The sequence below is a fragment of the Pinus tabuliformis genome, chromosome X, assembly GCF_031772625.1.
Source record: "Pinus tabuliformis cultivar Carrire ecotype Pingquan chromosome X, CPIR1, whole genome shotgun sequence".
Lineage (NCBI taxonomy): Eukaryota > Viridiplantae > Streptophyta > Pinopsida > Pinales > Pinaceae > Pinus > Pinus tabuliformis.
Genome location: NC_142308.1, coordinates 1611703680 through 1611718095, shown reverse-complemented (window position 1 = coordinate 1611718095; position 14416 = coordinate 1611703680). Strand labels below are relative to the sequence as shown.

At 39.3% G+C, this 14416-nt stretch overlaps 1 pseudogene; it reads right to left on the bottom strand.

Annotated features, from left to right (window-relative positions):
- Positions 1–13188: 13188 nt before the first annotated feature.
- On the bottom strand, positions 13189–13819 carry LOC149146205 (jasmonoyl--L-amino acid synthetase GH3.5 pseudogene; annotated as a pseudogene).
- Between the last annotated feature and the right edge of the window lie 597 nt (positions 13820–14416).

Below are 14416 nucleotides of genomic sequence, written 5' to 3'. Positions count from 1 at the left end.
ACTGGAACTATTCATCTAGATAATGGTCAATTTATTGATGTATTATGTGTTCCAACCTTATCCTACAACCTTCTATCTGTATATCAAATAAATCATTCAGGTGAAGGTAAAATCGTTGAATTCTCACTCCACGATGTTGTAATTAAGGACCTAAGAGATCCTAGACAGATTTTAGCTACTGGAATTATTGATGATTATACAAGGTTGTATAAGTTTAACAACTTTGGGTCATCAACTCTTCCCTCGATATTTGTTGCTCATAATGATTAAGTGAGCAAACTTTGGCATGCGTGATTTGGTCACTTAAATTATCACTCCCTTCAAAATCTATGTAAAGAAAATATGGTGACAAGTCTTCCTATGGTATCTTGTAGAGATGGTGTTTGTTCCGGATGTGTACTCATAAAACATCATCGGAATAGTTTTGAAAAACGTGCCTCTTGGCATGCCTCAGCCCCTTTACAGCTTGTGCACAGTCATTTATGTGGTCCACTTTCAGTTGTTTCATTCTCTGGCTACAAGTATTTCTTAACTTTATTGATGATTTCTCCCGACGCACTTGGGTATACTTCTTAAAACTCAAGAGTGAAGTCTTCAACATGTTCTTGGCCTTTAAGGCCTTTGCTGAGAAACAATCTGGACATCAAATTATTAAGCTAAGATTTGATAATGGCGGAGAATATGTTAACAACAAATTCATCAACTTTTGCACTGAGCATGGAATTCAAATGCAACATACTATTCCATATACTCCACAACAAATTGGTGTAGCTGAAAGGAAGAATTGCACCTTAAAGGAAATGGCTAATTGTATGCTTCAATCTAAAGGACTTAGTCTTAGCTTTTTGGTAGAAGCAATTAACTGTGCAAATTACATAGTAAATCACACTCCTAGTAGGTTTTAAAGAATATCACTCCATAAGAAGCATGGAGCTCAATTAAACCTGATGTAAGTCACTTTCGTGTTTTTGGAAGTGAAGCATGGGCCCATATTCCTGATGAGAAACATAAAGCCTTGGAACCTAAGAGTGGAAAATGTATTTTTGTTGGATATTCTAAATATGTCACAGGATATAAACTTCTTCCACCTAAATCCAAAAATGTTATCATTAGAAGAGATGTAAAGTTTGCTGAAAATATATCGGCCTATGAGCCTAGTTCGGCGGATGTGCCACCTCTCTCTATCCCTTCTACTTCTGAAAATGTTTCTTTTTCAAATGATGACAAGAAGGATGACAATCCTCCCCCACTTTCTTAGGATCCTCCTTCAACTCCTCAACTTCCAAAATGGGTCTGTGCTACTCGAGATACAACAAGTGATCTTATAGATCAGCGACGTACACGTTCTCATTTCGATAGAGACTCTTCTTTACTGGCTCAAGCTTCAACGAATTATGATCCTGACACCTTTGCAGAATCTTCAGGCCATCCAAAGTGGGACACAACTATGAATGAAGAATATCGTTCATTATTGGCAAATGATACGTGGGATATTGTTCCTCTTCCAAAGGGACAAAAACTTGTTAGATGTAAATGGGTTTACAAAACCAAGTTTGGACCAGATGGAAAAGTTGATAAACATAAAGCTTGTCTTGTTGCTAAGGGTTTTTCACAAGTTGGGCATTGACTATACTGAAACCTTCTCCCCAGTTGCCAAAATGAACTCCATCCACCTTGTTCTTTCCCTTGATGCCTCTTTCAAATGGGAAGTCCATCAGATGGATGTTAAATCTGCCTTCTTGCATGGGGACTTGGATGAAGGAATCTATATGGAACGACCTCCTAGATTTATACAAACAAACTCCAGCCTTGTATGTCGGCTTAAGAAATCCCTTTATGGTCTCGGGCAAGCCCCTCGGGCTTGGTATGCCAAAATGGATAGCTTTCTTTTAGATACTAGCTTTTCTAGGTGTTATTCTGACAATACTGTCTACACCAAGAAAGTGGGTAAGTCTCTTATTATTCTTGTTCTTTATGTTGATGATCTTATCCTTACTAGTAGCGATCCCAACCTTATAGACCATGTGAAGTCCAACCTTAAAAAGCAGTTTGAAATGACAGACTTAGGATACTTGCATTATTTTCTTGGTCTTCAAGTCTTGTAATCCAAGGAAGGTATTTCCCTTTCTCAGCCCAAGTATGCATGTGATCTTCTATGCCACTTTCACATGGAAGACTGTGAGCCATCCCCTTCTCCCTTTCAATCCAGAGCCAAACTTTCAGTCACTTGTACTTCCCCTGAAATTGATGCTACCTTATACCGTCAGCTTGTAGGAAAACTTTTGTATTTGACCTATACCCGTCCTAACCTTTTCTTTGTTGTTGGCCTTATTGCTCAGTTTATGTAAGACCCACATGAAAATCATTGGAAAGCATCTAAAAGAATACTACGTTATGTTCGAGGTATAGTTCAGTTTTGGATTCATTACAGTGCAAAAGCATCTCCTCTATTGGTTGGTTTCACTAATTCTGGTTGGGTTGGTGACCCTGATGATCAGAAGTCTACTGTAGGTTATGTCTTCACTCTTGGTTCTGGACCTATTACGTGGGCTTGCAAGAAACAAAGTGCCATTTCTATTTCTTCAGCAAAATTAGAGTATCGTGGCGCCATAGAAGATAGTAAGGAAGCCCTGTGGCTTTGTCAGATCCTGTCAGAGTTTGGCTTTCAACAACAGCGTTCGACTACACTTTGGTGTGATAATCAAAGTGCCATTCAACTATGCAAAGACCCAATCCAACATCAGCGCATTAAACACATTGAACTACGCATGTGCTTCATTAGAAAGCTCATTCATGACCATGTTCTTGAAGTGAAATATTGTTCAACTGATGATCAAGTTGCAAACATCTTTTCAAAGGCTCTCACAGAGACGAAGTTTACTAAACTTCGATTTATAGTTGGATTTGAGGAAGTTGTCACTAAGGGGGGATAGGTTCTAATGCCTCCTTCCTTCTCCTATTGTGTCATATTTGTACATAATTCAATCCTATCCTAAGTTGTTCTTAAGGGGGGATGTTAGGATGATCTGAATTGGATCCATAAAGAATTGTCAAAGGAACCATGACTGTATCAGGTCGGGACAAACATCAAAGAATTCCAAAACAACGATCAAAACACCCTAAACCAGTGGTGATGGAAGCCAACGTGGAACGACGAGGACCCTGGTCAAAGTGCGCTAACCGAGGCCCATGGAAACTGCGTGGGAGGCCCAGATCGGGAAATAGAGGAGGTTTTTGATGCGCAATTGCTGGGCAAAAAGGGATGAAATGGAGTAGCCCTGAGTGTTTGGTCATGTGGAGAGTCGGAGAACCGTAGGGCGAAAAGTGAAAAAGCACTAAAGGACAAGGCGGGACCCGCGCTTTGAAAAACCAGCAGTATTGATCAGGGTGCCCTCAAACGGTAAGCGATTTTGGGTGAAAGTGGAGCGATCCCACTCAACGATCGACATGTGGCAAGCGGAGGAGAGAGAAAACCGCCATTGATTGTGCGCTAACGATTGAGCAAGTCAACCGCGCGAAATGTGCGTATGGCATCGGATCTAGAGGCCCCAGATCTAACAGCCGAGATCGCGCCCGATGGAGAAGTGGAATCGATGAGGGATTAAGCCGCTGTTTGTAAAGATTTGAGGTCCATTTTGACCGCCACGGTGGAGGAAGACTCATTCCACGAATGTAATTGAAGAATTCAACCGACGAAGCAGGCTGGCGCGAGTTATAGGAGGACATGTGGCCACTCCCTGCGAGTTGATGATGACGCTGAGCCAGGGAACTCCAAGCAGCTGTAGAAGGTGATTCGATGGAGGTGGAAGAGGAACCAAACAGACATGGAAACAAGTGGCTTTAAGCCATGAACATAGACAAAATACATGGTCAGTCAATCAGTTAGTCAGAAAGAGGGATAGAGAACCCCGAGAGACAGAGGAACCAGAATCCCGAGAGGAGATCGAAACATAGAGAAGAAGACAGTGAAGCAAAGAAAAGCAGAAGGAGGATAGAGGGCCGAGCTGACCAGAGGCAGCGTCGAGCACCAGAGGCTTGAGAGATCCAAGCCATCCTAGAGAGGATCTGTCCGGACTGAGCACCACATTGGGCTCTCTCCATTGTAGACCAGAAGGTCATAGAGCTGGTGGGAGAACATAGTCTATGCACACCAGTGGCGTGGGGAATCCAAGAACCACCCTGCCAAGAAAATCTGCTTCAAGTGACTCATATTGAGCTCCTGCATTGTAATTCTCTGCTTAAGACATAATAAAACAAGGCCACCACTGAAAGTTGGACTGGAGACGTAGCCCTGGAGAATAGGGTGAACTCCATATTAATTTCTTGTGTTCTTGTATTTTCTTACTGTATTTCTCTATTGTCTTTCCATTTAAATGTCTATGTATTGGCAATCTGATCGATCCGTTGCTTAAATAACACAGAACACACACCAACACATGAGTCTGTAATACCTTGTTCAATAAATCTTTAACTGATGTCACTCATAGGGTGATTATCAGATCAAGTGGTATCAGAGCTTTAGGTTGTAAGGTTAGACAAGCTTTTGTTGGTTTAGTTGTTGAATGCTCACTAGATCAAAGCTCAAATTAGGAGAAGGAGAGTTGGTGGAAACTAATCCTGAAATCGGGAGAGTCTATCCTCGGAAGACAATGTCAAAGGAAGGTTCTGTGGGGCCAAACCCTCAATTCCTAGAAAGTTTCCTAGCTATAAAGTCTATGGTAGAAGAAATGTATAAGGACTTTAGAAAGCATAAGGTTGAAGACTCCTCAGGTTCTAAACAAGATAAAGAAGAAGATGAGTCTCACTTCCACGACAACTCCAAGGGAAAAGGGGAAGAGGAAAGCTTTCTCACACCTCCTAATAGCCCTGTGCATAATAAGAAAGCATCTTTGATCAAGTTATATGTTAAATTTGATTTGACCATATATTATGGAGAGCTAAATGCTGAAAAGTTGGACAATTGGATTAGACAACTTGATATGTATTGTAGTGTATAGAACATAGACTCAGAAAAGAATAAGATTCAGCTGGCAAGCCTATGCCTAGGAGGCACTGCCTGGGTTTAGTGGGAAGGAAGAACCCAAGCTGATATGAAAAGACGTGGTAAGACTATCTCTGTCTGGAGTGAATTTGTTTCTGCAATCAAAAAGCAGTTCTATCCATTGGCCTACATGCAACAAGCCATGATGAGTTGGAAAACTCTTCGATAGTTGAAAGGGAAAAGTGTGCAAGGGTATACTCAAGAATTCAGAAAGAGAGCATTGATGTTGGGTATCTCATTAGACTCACCAGAGACTCTTTTGAAGTACATTGGGGGTCTACACAGCTACATGAGGCATACCATCCTCATGTTCAATCCCACTAGTATAGATGAGGTATTTGTACAAGCTACTCATCTAGAAGCTATAGGAAAGAATGGAAATCCAGAAGTTGGGGGACCATCCCAACCCATTGTAAGCAAGAGCAAGGAGAAAATAAAGTAGAAGTGGAAAGTGTTATACTCCTATACCCATAGGTGTCATATTTCATGATTGACTGGTTGAGCTCTGTAATATGTTCATCCCTTTCCTTGTTGCAAAGGTTTCCATATTATCAAAAAATCAAAAAATGTAAAAAATTTAAAGAGGGTATACCCTAAAAGAAAAATCAAAGGGTAAAATGAATAAAATGGTCAAAAGAAAAAAGTGAAAGAAATGAACCCCAAACAAAGAAAGACCGGGAAAGTGTGCAAGTCCAAAATTCCACTACTTTTTCATTTTCTGTAAATAAAGCATTGTGCACAACTTGTTATTTTATGCCACAAGTGTTGAATGGCCAAACAGCTTAATCTTGGCTAGTTCATGTTTTGAATTTCCTGTTTTAGAGATGGAGAATAAAATCTGACCAAACTGTTCAATCTTGGCAGATAAGTAGATAGGTAGAGAAGCAAAGGAGCTCAACAGTTTAATCTGAGCCATTCGATGTAATAAGTGCAGACTTAGGTAGGCTTACCATGAAAAGAAAATAAAAGTTGATGAGGATTTGCTAGTCTAAATGCACCCAAAGAAAGAAGGAAAAAATGCTAGGCAAAGTAGGCAGGGTAGGTAGATTGGTGTTGCAGAATTAGACTTGTGATGGATTATGTTTCTAAAAATGTGTGTTAACTTTCACTCCCATCACAAGTGCAAGGCAGATATTTTTTGATGCAACTCAAGCGAGGCAGATTTCATAACTAAGTCTCCTACATACTTTTGCCTAAATCACTTATTAATTCCCCCCTCAAATATTAAGATTTGCTTAATATCACTCACAAGCCATTCATTCCATTTCATCAAATGCCTAAGTAAAACCCTATTTTGCTTAGGAAATTGGCAAGTTTTTCCCATAAATCCCTTTTTTCCCACTACAGCCTAAGTTTTAAAGTGTAACTCCTAAACATTTTAACTTAGCGCTGGTTCATTTTCATAAGTCATATTAATACTAACTTTTATTATATAAATCCTTTGCTATATTCCCATCCCGTACTATGTAAATATATAACAAAAACCCTGTATTATTAATATTCCCTCCCCCGGTTGAAATATAACTGTAAACGTTTTGCCGGGGATTAATAGATTTATTTGGAATTTATTAATAACCTAAACCCACCACGCACAAATGGGATCAATTAACCTCTGGTCAATTAATAGCCAAACCATCCTGAACCAATAGAAATGCGCCCGATATAATTTATCAACGTTAATTATATTGGGCCCGCATAGTGTTAACCTCCCGCCATCTCTGAAACCTGTCCGCCGTCAGATCTTCACCCATCCATCTAATGGGAGACGATCATTTCACGACCCCTTCCATCACCAAACGTTAGCTTGTGGGGACAGGGTGGTTTTGCCATTGTACTCTGCCATGCGTCACCTGCTTAACCTGCTTGCTCCTCCCTGGCCCGAAACCGCCCAACCCCAAAAGCGGTGCGGGCCAAACCGCTTACCACCATCATCCGTCCTTCTACTGTCGTCACCCCCCGCTGATGTCATTCACCCTTTTGCTGACATCACCCTCCACGTCATCTACCCCATACCCCCGCTAACGTCATCCATACCCCCGCTGACGTCATCCGTCCTTTAAATAAAAAATTCCCGCCAAACTTCATTTTTGTCGAATAAAAGGGAAAAAAGTCATTTTTTAATGTTTCTCTGCGAACAACGCTCCGGACATGATATCTACCGTGTTCGAAGTTCATTCTCGACCGCCTCCAGACCAGAAAAAGGCTCCATCAACGAGCTCCTCCGCCTGTCAACCGACCCTCCAGTATACGGTTTCCTCCTCTTTTAACACAGGTACCTGTAAATTTTCTCAATACATGACTATCAGCGCATGAATTACCAGAGGAATGGTAATCGGAAGACACGTTAGCAGTTCTATTTTGCCAGACAGCGGTGAGCAGGTATCAGTTCAACATCAAAAAGGGTCAGTTCAGCATTAAAGAGCATCAAAACAAGTCAAAGAGTATCAGTTCAAGCATTAAAGTATGTCAGAGCAGAATTGAAAGTAGCAGAGAAGAAATTAAAGAAAGCAGATCAGAATTAATGCATCAATTAAGACAGGAAGTCGGCGCAGAGCTACTACAGAAGACAGCTGCAAGCCGAACCCTAAAGGCCTGCCTCCAGCACAACATCAGTTAGTTATTTCTATTTTACTTGTAAACTCTTATTAGTTAAACCTAAATATTATCTCACAGCTGTTATGAGATATTGGTTGTACATATTTTGTTGTATAAATACCCCATCTTTTGGAGAAGGTGAGAAGTATGTGGTGTGTGGATTTCTTAAACTGTGCTGTAATACTAAATATTTTGGAATACAAAATTGTTGGAACCAACTGTTGTCTGGCCTACTGGATGAAGAATTGAAGCAAAGGACTTGTCACAGAATCTTGAATCAACCTCTAGATCAATAAGTCCCCTATATCTTGTGTTTTACAGTTTTCTGGTTTACTATATCATCTGTGTTTCATAATCTGAATGATAAAGAAAAAGATTAATTTCAAAATTTGCTTGATTGCACTTTGTATTCAGTCTTTATTATTCTCTGTGTTTTCTTCAGAATTAGAATAAATAGTGAATTCTTAATTGCTCCTGTTTCCTGATTCTTTCATGTTGATTATTTGCTAAAGAATTCTTAACTGCTCCTTATCAATAATCATCCATTTTCCCTCTTTCAATATGTTGAAGGATTCTTAACTGCCCTTCACCCATTTAAGTCCATTCCATCTGCTTTCAAATCCTTCATTTGTTCCCTGTTTGACTACCTTGCTCTATGAAGCCATCCTTTGTTAAGAAACCAAATCATGAAAGCCATCTTCTTTGACTCCATCATGCCCAATGGACTGAACTATTCTGTCTTACCTCTCTGTTCTATGGAATCTCACCACCCAAACCCAAAACAAAACCCTTGAACTTCATAACTAGCCTAATACCTTTCAAAAACAAAGTTAAATCATAAAGAGAGAGCCCTCTCTGGATACAGATTGGCTAGGTTATGTATCTAAAAGGTTGGTCTATGGTTATCTCGACATTATTCCCTTTCTTACAACTTTTGAGAAAAACCTCAGTGATAACAGAAAGCAAGGAAGGCTAACATTGCATAGAAAAGCAAAGCTTCATGCACTCACTGTAAAAAGGATGGGCATGATGATGAGCATTGTTGGATTCTGCATCTAGAGCTGAGACCTGAGAAGTTCGAGGGCAAGAAGAAGAAGACTGTTGCAACTATTCAGAAAGATTTGGGGTCAGACTCAGGAGATGAAACAACTATTGCAGCCACAAGTATAAAAGGTAAGAATTCTGAAGAATCTACTAGTAATTCTGCTCAATCTGTTATTGATGAAGAAAATGAGAGAAAAAGACATGAGCTTTTCCATATTTGAGTTGTTTCCAAAAATCAAAAGATTGATACTTTGTTTGATAGTGGCTCACAAGTAAATTTGATTTCTGAAGAAATTGTAAAGAATTTTGGATTAGCAACTACACCTCATAAGAAACCATACCCATTTGGATGGTTGAATGATAAAGCACAACTACAAGTGACTAGACAGTGCAAACTCAAGTTTTCTTTTGGGTCAACATTTGTAGATGAGGTTGAGTTAGACATAATTCCTTTAGATATATGTGGAATTGTTTTAGGAAGTCCTTACTTGTATGATAGAAAGGTTGTTTTATATAGAGCTGATAACAAGTATCTACTTGTTAAAGATGGAATCAAATACTTTGTAAGAGCTCATAAGCTCAAGAATAATTATACTCTCATAAACTCAGGACATATGAAAAGAATGATAAATTCATGCAAACAATTATTACTGATGGTTGTAAAGGAAAAGAAACCTGATAAAACCAATGTATTTGAGGGCTGTAATGCTGAACAACAAGCTGATATAGAAAAGGTTGTTTCAGAGTATGATTTCTTATTTCAAGAACCTAAAGGTCTGCCACCCAAAAAGGGAATAATACATGATATTATTTTGCAGCAAGATGTTCCATTGCCTAACATTGGAATGTACAGGTTGTCTGCATTAGAGAATGTTGAAATCAAGAAGCAGGTGCAGGAGTTGCTCTAGAAAGGGGTCATCAGGCCTAGCACATCACCATGTGGGTCACCAATCGTTTTGGTGAGAAAGAAAGATGGCTCGTGGAGAATGTGCATTGATTACCGAGCACTGAATAAGATAACAATAAAAAATCCTTATCCCCTTCCTCGCATAGATGATCTTTTAGATCAATTGAAGGAAGTTGTTTATTTCACCAAGCTGGATTTGCATAGTGGATACCATCAGGTCAGGGTTGTAGAGTAAGATGCATGGAAGATTGCTTTCAAAACAAAGCAAGGATTGTATGAATGGCTGGTTATGCCTTTTGGTTTTACTAATGCTCCTGCTACTTTCACGAGACTAATGAATGATGTACTCAGACCTTTTCTTGATGATTTTGTTATTGTGTACCTGGATGACATTCTGATTTTTAGTAAAACGTGGGAAGAACATTTAAAGCATGTTAAGCAGACACTAGATGTTTTGAAAAGAGAAAAACTTTATGTTAAAATCTCAAAATGTGAATTTGGAAAAACATCTCTAAACTACTTGGGTCACATAGTAGGGGGAGGTGAATTGAAAATAGATCCCTCTAAAGTGGCAGTCATTGTGAACTGGCCTAAACCCAGGTATGCTATAGAAGTGAGAAGCTTCTTAGGAGCAACACAATATTGGAGGAAGTTCATTTCTAACTTTTCCTCAATTGCAACTCCCTTACATGCTTTAACAGGATTGAATAAGGTGTTTCAGTGGGGAGGCAAACATCAGAAAGCCTTCGAAACCTTGAAATAAAAGATTAGTACAACACCTGTACTAGCAATGCCAGATCTAAAAAGACCATTTGAGATCCAAACTGATGCCATTGACTATGCCATGGAGCAGTGTTGACACAACACGGTAAACCCATATGTTATCATTCTAAGACTTTTAATCCTGTAGTAGTTAACTATCCTACATATGATAAAGAATTGTATGCATTAGTTCAGAGTGTGAAAAAGTGGAAACATTACTTAAGGGGAAAGGAGACAGTAATACATACTGATCATCAACCACTTCAATATCTACACTCCCAAACTAAGTTGCAACAATCAAGACACTATAGATGGATGGGTTTTCTACAACAGTTTCATTTAGTCATCAGATATAAAAAGGGCATACATAACAAAGTTGCAAACATGTTATCTAGACCCATTATAAATGCATCTACCATACTTAAGCATAATTCTGTGCTACATGAAAGCTACATAGAACAATATGCTCAGGATATGGACTTTAAAGATGTATATACAACTTTCAGTCAAGGCAAAAGAGTAGAAGAATTGGATTATCATGTGAAGGATTGACTCTTATATCATTGTGGGAAACTCTACATTCCACGAATTGAGAGAGTAAAGATAATTAGGGAAGCACACACTTCTATGATATCAGGTCACTACGGGGTAAGTAAAACAGTTGCATAGTTGCAAGGATTTTGTTATTGGCCGAAAATGAATGAGATAGTTTCTAGATATGTAAGAGGGTGTGCTATGTGTGCTAAAAGCAAGCCCAGTAACAGAAAACTAGGCTTGTACACTCCATTTCCAGTTCCTTCTCACCCTTGGGAAAGTGTTTCCATGGATTTTGTTGGAGGATTGCCTAAATCTAGGAAAGGTCGCGATTATCTATATGTTGTTGTGGATAGGTTCAACAAATTGTGTATATTGATACCTTGAAATAAACATATTATAGCTGAATAGATTGCAAAATTATTCTTTGAACATGTATGGGTTCATTTTGGATTACCCACTTCTATTGTATCTGATCGAGACACTTGATTTGTGGGGAAGTTTTGGTCGAGTCTGTGGGAGCTGTTGGACACCAAACTAAAGAAAAGCACAGCTTTTCATCCACAAACAGATGGCCAGATAGAAGTAGTAAACATGACAGTGATCCAGTTACTGAGAGGATATTGCAGCAAACATCCTAAGCTTTGGGATGAACACTTGTGTTATGTGCAGCATGCTTACAACAGAGAAAAACACTCTTCTACATAGAGATCTCCTTTTGAGACCTGTTTTGGTTTCATACCAAGGTCTCCTTTGGATTTTGTCTTTGGTAAAGATACCATGGTTGATGGACACAGTGATGTGGGCAAGACAACTAGGTTCATTGAACATATCTTGGAGATCCACCAGGTAGTACAGGAACAACTGGAAAAGAGCCAAGCCAAATACAAGGCTAGGCATGATAAGCATCAGATGGAGCATAGTTTTCAAGTTGGTGACCAAGTCTGGTTGTATATCAACAAGGACAGAATGCAAGGTGAAGGTAAAAAGCTAAAGCCTATTAGGTATGGACCCTGTTAGCGCTTGAAATTTCACCTCAGGCTGAGAAAGGTAAACCTCAAGGCAACATCAAACCATTTAGCCTCGTAGCTAGCCCTACGGGGTAGGAGAAGGCTCTCTCCGGTCTATCTCGTAAAATCTTCAATAGATGAGATGACCAATAAGGTAACACTGATATTAGGCTAGTAAACTGATAAAAGAGTTTGATTTGGGGTTTTTAATAAAATGACGGGGTTTTTCTGGGCTGCATGGGCAAAGTAACAGCTTGAACAGAGAAATATAATAAAAAACACAGATTATCGACTGAGGCAAGGTAGGCAAGAAATTTAACACCAAATTTAGTTTAAATGAGATGGCAAGACTGCTGAGGAGCTGACAAGGGCATAGGAGATGAATCCTTGTCAAACAGAGGAAAACATTAAATATGAACAAACTTATAGGCAGAGCATATAATACTATGAATTCTACCTAAACACTTCATTTGTTCAATTAGAAATGATCATGAAGTGAAATGAAACATAACAGATCACATATGAAACACAAGAAAAACATATGCTAAATTATCATACCACAGGAATCTCAGAAGTCAGAGCTGTGTAATTTCATTAAAAATCTCTGTCAAAAACTGTACAATGAAGCTCTGTTACACACACCTCTCAGCACTCAGAACTCTCTCCCCTCTTACAAATAAATTTTTAATATAATAAATACATGCTGCTAATGGAAAAAACAAATCGACCCCCAAGACCAGGGATTTGTTTTTTCATTATTAATAAATGAAACTAAAAAAAAAACAATCAGCGCTTCCTGAAGAGAGAATAGCGCTCCTTCCACTCGAATCTGTTGAATCTAGTGAATAGGTGGCATTACAGGTGTCACTCCCATTGCTAAAAATAAACATAGGCAACCGAAATCTGGTTCAAGTTTGAATGTAATGAAGCAGTATAGAATTCTTATCTTTTTCACTCAGGCCCTCAACAGGATAATAATGGTTTGTGCGAGAATCCAGTGTAACAATTCTCTCTTCCACTTGCTGAGATGGAAAAAGCGGCTTGCTTGGAGCTACAGGACCCTTTTAAAAAACAAAACTCTTCAATATCCCGAACCAGGAACTCAGTTTCCTTTGATGTCATATTACCTGAAACATAGCATTCAAGAATGCCCGTTAAGTTATCCACGGGATAAAATCAGAAGATTATCTGCTTCAATATGGAGAAGAACCGCAAGGAATTCATTCCTTTGCCACATGCGATGATTTATCAGTAATGAACTGTAATATAAAGCCCGCTGATATGGCTGCTGAAATTTATAATTTAGGTACTCTTTCAAAACGTTTTCCAATAAAAGTCCCGTCCATTGTTGAGAAACATCTCTTAAGAAACTTCTCATTTAATTTGTCACTAAGCTCCCAAAATATTACAAAGTGACCTGGCTCAGTTGACAGATCAGCATAGCTTGTGAGCTCAACCAAATCCACATTTTTTCCTTTAAGAGCTCTGTGGCCTTATCAACAGATATTTGTAGATCTTTCTCGGTTGTCTTGTCAATATTGACTGTAAGGAGGAGGTTCCTTCGGCAAATGAATTGCAACTGCGGACTAGAATTGTAAAAGCCGGTAACTCTCACGACATCACCAAGCCTGTACCTATAGAGCCCAGCAAATGTTGTCAAAACCGCCTCATATTGCTGACCAACCTTCACTTCTGTCAAACTCACAGGTTCTGATTCTATATAATCAACAGTAGCTACACTTTCACCTAATTTCGAGTCTCCCAGACGCAGATGAAGAGGAACGAATTCAAAATATCCAATATTGGGAACCACTGTGAAAATTGTATTTTCTGGTGAGGATGTGGGATCTATATTGGCACCAATCAACCTTCAATAGACCCATATTCTGAAACCAACAATGGAAAATTAATCCATGTTTCCCGCATAATGCCACTATCCGCATCTCCAGCATAATTTGAGAAGTGGAGAATTTCCAAACAAACCTCCCAAAGCTCAAAAGGGACTGCATACTCATTATACAGCTGGGTAATACTTTTTAGCTCTAGAGATATCTCTGTAGCCTTTTCCTTTTTATTAGTATCTTAAATAATCAACTGTTGACCTCCTCCATATAATCTCTTGTGGCAGAACGTATATAGACATGGTCAGTATCAGTGATGTACCCAATGAAGGATGATTCGTCTGGTGCCTCCACTGTACCCACACTCACTTGTACAATTTGACCTGCATTATTTAGTGATGGGTGGCCCAACTACAAAAGAACATCTTTCAGAGAAAGGTGTCGGGGTTCATCACTGAGTTGATACGTTCGGACAGGCTCTTGAGGCAGTGAGCCCTGAAGGATAAAATCCTGCCCATCAGCACCGACTGCAACTAGATAAAAAGGATCTGGAACCTGATCTTCTTGGTCAGCCTCTTATCCACCTGCAACCCGATCAAGATCTGGACCTGCAACATCAACCAGGACAACCCCCTTGTCTTCTAAGGAAACTATGTGTTCCCATTCATTACAACATGTATGA